Source organism: Triticum urartu, unplaced genomic scaffold (assembly GCF_056163025.1).
Source record: "Triticum urartu cultivar PI428250 unplaced genomic scaffold, HENAU_Tu73 scaffold1, whole genome shotgun sequence".
NCBI classification, from domain to species: domain Eukaryota; kingdom Viridiplantae; phylum Streptophyta; class Magnoliopsida; order Poales; family Poaceae; genus Triticum; species Triticum urartu.
The window spans coordinates 18,024,637-18,034,735 of NW_028259461.1; positions in this window are offsets into that span (position 1 = coordinate 18,024,637).

Genomic DNA, 10,099 nt, shown 5'->3' on the forward strand with positions numbered 1-10,099 from the left:
GTCGACTAGGCGGACTGGTCCGAGTGAAGAGAAAAAAAAGCCATACGGAACTCAAAATATTTTCCGGAGATATTCATTTTCCTGAAGAGGCGGATAAGATATTAGGTGGCTGTTTGATACCGCCAGAAAGACAAAAAAAAGATTCTAAGGAATCAAAAAAAAGGAAAAATTGGGTCTATGTTCAACGGAAAAAAATTCTCAAGAGCAAGGAAAAGTATTTTGTTTCCGTTCGCCCTACAGTGGCATATGAAATGGACGAAGGAAGAAATTTAGCAACACTTTTCCCGCAGGATCTCTTGCAAGAAGAAAATAATCTCCAAATTCGACTTGTCAATTTTATTTCTCATGAAAATAGCAAGTTAACTCAAAGAATTTATCACACAAATAGTCAATTTGTTAGAACTTGCTTAGTAGTGAATTGGGAACAAGAAGAAAAAGAAAAGGCTGGTGCTTCCCTTGTTGAGGTAAGAGCAAATGATCTTATTCGCGATTTCCTAAGAATTGAGTTAGTCAAGTCCACTATTTCGTATACACGAAAAAGGTATGGTAGGACAAGTGCAGGACCGATTCCCCATAATAGGTTAGATCGCGCCAATATCAATTCTTTTTATTCCAAGGCGAAGATTGAATCACTTAGCCAACATCCAGAAGCTATTGGCACTTTGTTGAATCGAAATAAAGAATACCACTCTTTGATGATTTTGTCGGCATCCAACTGTTCTCGAATTGGTTTATTCAAGAATTCAAAACATCCCAATGCGATAAAAGAATGGAATCCTAGAATTCCTATTCGAGAAATTTTTGGGCCCTTAGGCGCTATTGTAGCTAGTATATCGCATTTTTCTTCATCTTACTATTTACTAACGCATAATAAAATCCTGTTAAAAAAATATTTGTTCGTTGACAATTTAAAACAAACCTTCCAAGTACTTCAAGAACTTAAATACTCTTTAATAGATGAAAATAAAAGGATTTCTAATTTCGATAGTAACATAATGTTGGATCCATTCCTTTTGAATTGTCACTTTGTCCATCATGATTCTTGGGAAGAGACATTGGCAATAATTCACCTTGGACAATTTATTTGTGAAAATGTATGTCTATTTAAATCGCACATAAAAAAATCCGGTCAAATTTTCATTGTAAATATGAATTCCTTTGTTATAAGAGCAGCTAAACCTTATTTGGCCACTACAGGAGCAACTGTTAATGGTCATTATGGAGAAATCCTTTACAAGGGAGATAGGTTAGTTACGTTTATATATGAAAAATCGAGATCTAGTGACATAACGCAAGGTCTTCCAAAAGTGGAACAAATCTTTGAAGCGCGTTCAATTGATTCATTATCCCCGAATCTCGAAAGGAGAATTGAGGATTGGAATGAGCGTATACCAAGAATTCTTGGGGTCCCTTGGGGATTCTTGATTGGAGCTGAGCTAACCATAGCCCAAAGTCGTATCTCTTTGGTTAATAAAATCCAAAAGGTTTATCGATCCCAAGGGGTACAGATCCATAATAGACATATAGAGATTATTATACGCCAAGTAACATCAAAAGTGCGGGTTTCCGAAGATGGAATGTCTAATGTTTTTTCGCCTGGGGAATTAATCGGACTATTGCGAGCGGAACGAGCAGGACGAGCTTTGGATGAATCGATCTATTATCGGGCAATCTTATTGGGAATAACAAGGGCTTCCCTGAATACCCAAAGTTTCATATCTGAAGCAAGTTTTCAAGAAACTGCTCGAGTTTTAGCAAAAGCTGCCCTACGAGGTCGCATTGATTGGTTGAAAGGCTTGAAAGAAAACGTAGTTCTGGGGGGGATTATACCTGTTGGTACCGGATTCCAAAAATTTGTGCATCGTTCCCCACAAGACAAGAACCTTTATTTCGAAATAAAAAAAAAAAATCTATTCGCGTCGGAAATGAGAGATTTTTTGTTTCTCCATACAGAATTAGTTTCTTCAGATTCTGACGTAACAAACAATTTTTATGAGACATAAGAACCCCCATAAAAATATTTTTTACTTTACTAGACTTTTGAACTTAGAACACTAACAGGTCAAATTTTAGATTTTTAAGATTTTTATTTTAATAAGTAAAACAAGTCAGTTAATTCATTAAGGTGGTTATGTTTATACCATGTATCAATGGCCAACTCTTATCTTAGTACAAGGTTCTCTCGGAACAATTATTATTTATTTCAAGCTATTTCGGATCTTTCTTAATCTTCAAAAAGAACTAAATTCCGTAATGGAATGGTAGGATTAAAAAAAAGGAAGTGTGGAAAAAATGACAAGAAGATATTGGAACATTAATTTGAAAGAGATGATAGAAGCAGGAGTTCATTTTGGTCATGGTATTAAGAAATGGAATCCTAAAATGGCCCCTTACATTTCGGCAAAGCGTAAAGGTACTCATATTATAAATCTCGCTAGAACGGCTCGTTTTTTATCAGAAGCTTGTGATTTAGTTTTTGATGCAGCAAGTCAGGGAAAAAGTTTCTTAATTGTTGGTACCAAAAAAAGAGCAACAGATTTAGTAGCATCAGCTGCAATAAGGGCTCGTTGTCATTATGTTAATAAAAAGTGGTTCAGTGGTATGTTAACGAATTGGTCGATTACGAAAACTAGACTTTCTCAATTTAGAGACTTAAGAGCAGAAGAAAAAATGGGAAAATTCCACCATCTCCCAAAAAGAGATGTGGCAATCTTGAAGAGAAAATTATCTACTTTGCAAAGGTATCTCGGCGGGATCAAATATATGACGAGATTGCCAGACATTGTGATCGTCCTTGATCAGCAAAAAGAGTATATAGCTCTTCGGGAATGTGCCATTTTGGGGATTCCTACTATTTCTTTAGTCGATACAAATTGTGACCCGGATCTCGCGAATATATCGATTCCAGCCAACGATGACACTATGACTTCAATTCGATTGATTCTTAACAAATTAGTATTTTCAATTTGTGAGGGCCGTTCTCTCTATATAAGAAATCGTTGATTAAGAATATATAGTGAATTCTTGGGCAACTGCGTAAATTTATGGAATCACTTACTTTACTATATCTTTTTTTTTGCATAGAATTTTTTTTGCATAGAAAAAAGAAGGGGAATATTGATATATATTAGAGGGTATTGATATATATTATGATCTGATGTGCTTTCTTGGTATCCTAAATATAAGATTAATACTTCAAGTTGCTGAGTTGAGAAAGAGATGGTTGAATCAAAAGAATTCCTTTTTTGAAGTTCAATTTTTATCAGAGGACAATATGAATATTATACCTTGTTCCATTAAAACACTCAAGGGGTTATACGATATATCGGGTGTAGAAGTAGGCCAACACTTCTATTGGCAAATAGGAGGTTTCCAAATTCATGCCCAAGTACTCATCACTTCTTGGGTCGTAATTACTATCTTGCTAGGTTCAGTTGTCATAGCTGTTCGGAATCCACAAACCATCCCGACCGACGGTCAGAATTTTTTTGAATATGTCCTTGAGTTTATTCGAGACTTGAGCAAAACTCAGATTGGAGAAGAATATGGTCCCTGGGTTCCCTTTATTGGAACTATGTTCCTTTTTATTTTTGTTTCGAATTGGTCGGGTGCTCTTTTACCTTGGAAAATTATAGAGTTACCCCATGGGGAATTAGCAGCGCCCACGAATGATATAAATACTACTGTTGCTTTAGCTTTACTCACGTCAGCGGCATATTTTTATGCTGGTCTTAGCAAAAAAGGATTGAGCTATTTCGAGAAATATATTAAACCAACTCCAATCCTTTTACCAATTAACATCCTAGAAGATTTCACAAAACCATTATCGCTTAGCTTTCGACTTTTCGGGAATATATTGGCGGATGAATTAGTCGTTGTTGTTCTTGTTTCTTTAGTCCCCTTAGTAATCCCTATACCGGTCATGTTTCTTGGATTATTTACAAGCGGTATTCAAGCTCTTATTTTTGCAACATTAGCCGCAGCCTATATAGGTGAATCCATGGAGGGTCATCATTGAATTGACTCTTTTTGGAAATAGTATTTTTTTTTTTTGCAGCTTAGCTCAATTCATGCATGGTTCCAGATAATCTGCTTGGTTGCAAAAAAATAGTTAGAAATGCGTATGAATATATAGCCTAGAGTTGTAGGAGAGAGAATAGAATAGACTATATTATGGAATTTTCAAAGTATATATGCATTAAGGAGGGTGGAGTCAGGCTAGATCTATACTATAATATCCTTAATGTCTATAAGTGGAGTCCTCTTTTATGCAGGTTTCCACTTTAAGCAATGATTTTAGAATCCGATTCAATAGAAAATGAGAAAATATGCAAACAAAATAGAAGAAACAAATGTATATATATAGGATATTATATTATATATTCCTAGGTTAGATTCATTATCTAATCCGATATATGGATATGGAATTCCCTTCTATGTAGTTCGGACAATTCACATTATCATTTCAATTTGATTTCAATTTGTACTTTTTAGTTACTTTACTTCTCCCCAATAGAGCTTAGAAGTAAGAATTTATTGGTTGATTGTATCCTTAACCATTTCTTTTTTTTGACACGAGGAACTACTCACCATGAATCCACTAATTGCTGCTGCTTCTGTTATTGCTGCTGGATTGGCCGTAGGGCTTGCTTCTATTGGACCTGGAGTTGGTCAAGGTACTGCTGCAGGACAAGCTGTAGAAGGTATTGCGAGACAGCCAGAAGCAGAAGGTAAAATACGAGGTACTTTATTGCTTAGTCTAGCTTTTATGGAAGCTTTAACAATTTATGGACTAGTTGTGGCACTAGCGCTTTTATTTGCGAACCCTTTTGTTTAATCTTAAAAAAAAAATTCTTTCGATTTCGATTAGATACTTTTTTCTTTTTTTAGTAAATTGGTATTTGCTTCCACAATTCCAATTATATCAATACTTTATTTAATTTACTCCTATTTATTACTCCTGGAATTATCTATTTATCGGGACAGATAATACCCCATTCTAGGAAGGGCTGAGTTGAGTATTATTAATTTAGAAGATATGCTCACCTTCTTATTTCCCGTCCTTAGTTTAGGAAAGTGGAAAGTTTTTTCCTTTTATTTTAGGAATTTTGGGAACAGAACATTTCAACAAAGGAAGTCTTTCACCGGTCAAACAAGACGTAAGACTTAATCTAAAAGAAATTACTAGATTGAATCTATTTGCATTAAAAAAACCGATCAAAAAAGGGCGAGCGAAGTAAGTGATCGAAAAACTTTGTTCTTTGTTCGTCCTATCTATAAGAGGAGAGCATATGAAAAATGTAACCCATTCTTTCGTTTTTTTAGCTCACTGGCCATCCGCTGGCAGTTTCGGGCTTAATACCGATATTTTAGCAACAAATCTAATAAATCTAACTGTAGTGGTTGGTGTTTTGATTTTTTTTGGAAAGGGAGTGTGTGCGAGTTGTCTATTTCAAGAATAGATTGGATCTATCCGGCTGCACTTTATAATATTTTTTAGTATTTTTCGGATAAATAAGAAAAGGGTGCACGATCTCGACGAATTACTTCTGAATAAATTCAGAAATCATATGGAAGAACCATAGCATTTCGCGACTCATTGGTAAATCAACTTTGATTCTCTATAAACCAAGAATGTGAGACCATTAACACGGTTAAAGCTAAACTGCTTGAAGTCCAGGCAAAAAGAGGTACTCTTTCTACAACTATATTAGTATTAGTACCAATTTAAACGGGAAATAGCTAATGTAAAATTTATCTGATATAGAACACTCATATCGATAAAATGGTTTGAACTATTTACTAGAAAAAAAAGGGGGCACCCTGCCCTTTTTTAACCAATGCCGAATCGACGACCTATGTATAAAAAAGAGAAATTTTTTGGATTTGAAGAAAAAAAAAATAAAAAAGAATTCTATTAATTTTCATTTTCCATTTATTTAGTTAGTTTTTCTTAATGAAATTGAAATTATTAACTAGAGGGCAAATAAAAATAAAGAAACAACTTTGCTGACCATGATATATTTTTATCTAGGCGGAAGAGTCCTCTTAATATTTATCTAGTCTTATATAGGTTTCGGTATATTGAAATATAAACATAAAAAAGAAGATAGAGGATAGGCTCATTACTTAAAAAAAAGATATGGAAATAGCTATAGAAAAAAAAAAAGGAGCGTGAGAGCCAAATGAATCGAAAGATTCATGTTTGGTTCGGGAAGAGATCATAAAAGTTGTAAACTTACAAAATAATCTACTTTCATTAAAAGATTTATTAGATAATCGAAAACAGAGGATCTTGAGTACTATTCGAAATTCAGAAGAATTGCGTAGAGGGACCATTGAGCAACTCGAAAAAGCTCGGATTCGATTACAGAAAGTCGAACTAGAAGCGGATGAGTATCGAATGAATGGATACTCTGAGATAGAACGAGAAAAAGCAAATTTGATTAATGCTACTTCTATTAGTTTGGAACAATTGGAAAAGTCTAAAAACGAAACCCTTTATTTTGAAAAACAAAGGGCAATGAATCAGGTCCGACAGCGGGTTTTCCAACAGGCCGTACAAGGAGCTCTAGGAACTCTGAATAGTTGTTTGAATACCGAGTTACATTTCCGTACGATTCGTGCTAATATTGGCATTCTCGGGTCCCTGGAATGGAAGAAATAATTAAATTAATTAGGCCTTGAACTTCTACTTTCGTTTAGAATTTAGGCATTATTTTTCCCCTTGCTTCCGAAAAAAGAGTCAAGAAACACTAATGGCAACCCTTCGAGTCGACGAAATTCATAAAATTCTCCGCGAACGTATTGAACAATATAATAGGAAAGTAGGGATTGAGAATATAGGTCGCGTAGTTCAAGTGGGGGATGGGATTGCTCGTATTATAGGTCTTGGTGAAATAATGTCAGGTGAATTAGTCGAATTTGCAGAAGGTACTAGGGGTATTGCTCTGAATTTGGAATCCAAAAATGTTGGGATTGTATTAATGGGCGATGGGTTGATGATACAAGAGGGAAGTTTTGTAAAAGCAACAGGAAGAATTGCTCAGATACCCGTGAGTGAGGCTTACTTGGGTCGTGTTGTAAATGCTCTGGCTAAACCTATTGATGGGAAAGGCGAAATTATAGCTTCCGAATCTCGCTTAATTGAATCTCCTGCTCCAAGTATAATTTCCAGGCGTTCCGTATACGAACCTCTTCAAACAGGGCTTATTGCTATCGATTCGATGATCCCTATAGGGCGCGGTCAGCGAGAGTTAATTATTGGGGACAGACAGACTGGCAAAACAGCAGTAGCCACAGATACAATTCTCAATCAAAAAGGGCAAGGTGTAATATGTGTTTATGTAGCTATCGGTCAAAGAGCATCCTCCGTAGCTCAAGTAGTAACTACTTTCCATGAGGAGGGGGCCATGGAATACACTATTGTAGTAGCTGAAATGGCGGATTCACCTGCTACATTACAATACCTCGCTCCTTATACGGGAGCAGCCCTGGCTGAGTATTTTATGTACCGCGAACGGCATACTTTAATAATTTATGATGATCTCTCCAAACAGGCACAAGCTTATCGCCAAATGTCCCTTCTATTAAGAAGACCTCCCGGACGTGAGGCTTATCCAGGGGATGTTTTTTATTTGCATTCACGCCTTTTAGAAAGAGCCGCTAAATTAAATTCTCTTTTAGGCGAAGGAAGTATGACCGCTTTACCAATAGTTGAGACTCAATCTGGAGACGTTTCCGCCTATATTCCTACTAATGTAATCTCCATTACAGATGGACAAATATTCTTATCTGCGGATCTATTCAATGCCGGAATTCGACCCGCTATTAATGTGGGTATTTCTGTTTCCAGAGTAGGATCCGCGGCTCAAATTAAAGCCATGAAACAAGTAGCTGGCAAATCAAAATTGGAACTAGCGCAATTCGCAGAGTTACAAGCCTTTGCACAATTCGCCTCTGCTCTCGATAAAACAAGTCAGAATCAATTGGCAAGGGGTCGACGATTAAGGGAATTGCTTAAACAATCCCAGGCAAATCCTCTCCCAGTGGAAGAGCAGATAGCTACTATTTATACCGGAACAAGAGGATATCTTGATTCGTTAGAAATTGAACAGGTAAATAAATTTCTGGATGAGTTACGTAAACATCTAAAAGATACTAAACCTCAATTCCAAGAAATTATATCTTCTAGCAAGACATTCACCGAGCAAGCGGAAATCCTTTTGAAGGAAGCTATTCAGGAACAGCTGGAACGGTTTTCTCTTCAGTAACAAATAAATTTTGCATGTCTACTCTTGTTAGTAGAATAGGAATCGTTGAGAAAGCTTTTTCATTTGAATCATGCAAAAAAGTTTTCTTTGTTTTTAGTTTAGTATAGTTATTTAAAGAATAGATAGAAATAAGATTGCGTCCAATAGGATTTGAACCTATACCAAAGGTTTAGAAGACCTCTGTCCTATCCATTAGACAATGGACGCTTTTCTTTCATATTTTATTCTTTCTTTTATTTTTTTGCTTCTTCCGAGAAAAAACTGTTAGACCAAAACTCTTTTAGGAAATCAAAAAATCCAGATACAAATGCATGATGTATATATTATATCATGCATATATCATAAAGAAGGAGTATGGAGGCGGTAGTGGGAATCGAACCCGCAACCCCAAGGTTATGAGCCTTATGAGCTACCAAACTGCTCTATACTCTTAAACTAAAGAGGGGTAACTAGTGGATAAAAGAGGGTTGGATACGCCCCTCTACCAATATCTATACAAATAGAATAGTCCATTTATACAGAATGGTAAAGAGGGCTCCTCTATGATTATCAATTCCAGAAATCCATACAAATACGAAAGGGTATTTTATCCTTACCAACTGGATCTTGTTGCACCCGGTAACAAACATTCATAAACCATTTCTCGAAGTACGTGTCCGGATAGCCCAAAATGTCGATAGTTAGCTCTAGGTCTTCCGGTCAAAAAACAACGTCGATGAAGGCGTGTAGGTGCACTATTACGCGGTAGGGATTGCAATTTTTCTCGCATTTTCGTTTTTTCACTCAAACTCAAGGGAGAAACTTTGCTTCTTATCTTTTTTTTTAAAGATTGACGAATCAAATGATATTTCTGTTCTAATTTCTGCCGCTTCTTCTCCCTCTGAATCAAACTTTTTTTTGCCATAATGTGTCGTTGCTATTATTACCAAGTATACGGTTCTAATCCTAGATGGAAAAATAAATAGAAAAAGAAATCTAAAAAGGCAGATCCTCCCTCTCTATCAAGAGTAATGAACTAGGTGCTGATACAGTACAAAAAAACAAACTAAATTAACCAAACTTGCCTGATGTTGAGGCAATCAAGAAAGCTGCATAAGTGAATATATAACCCACGGAAAAGTGAGCTAATCCAACCAATCTTGCTTGCACAATGGAAAGAGCCACGGGCTTATCTCTCCAGCGAATTAAATTAGCTAAAGGTGTGCGTTCATGAGCCCATGCTAAAGTCTCAATTAATTCCTGCCAATACCCCCGCCAGGAAATTAAGAACATAAATCCAGTAGCCCAAACAAGATGTCCAAATAAGAACATCCACGCCCATACCGATAAACTATTCATCCCAAAAGGATTATATCCATTGATAAGTTGTGAAGAGTTTAACCATAGGTAATCTCTTAACCATCCCATCAAATAAGTGGAGGATTCATTAAATTGTGAAACGTTGCCCTGCCATAATGTGATATGTTTCCAATGCCAATAAAAAGTAACCCACCCAATGGTATTTAACATCCAGAAAACTGCCAAATAAAATGCGTCCCAAGCAGAAATATCACAAGTACCGCCGCGCCCTGGGCCGTCACAAGGAAAACTATATCCAAAATCCTTTTTATCTGGCATTAATTTGGAACCGCGTGCATCTAAAGCGCCCTTTACTAAAATCAATGTAGTTGTATGCAAACCTAGAGCAATAGCATGATGAACCAAGAAATCCCCAGGTCCTATTGTTAAGAAAAGCGAATTACTATTCTCATTAACAGCATTCAACCATCCGGGCAACCATAGGCTTCGACCCGCATTGAAAGCGGGGCCATTCGTTGAAGATAAGA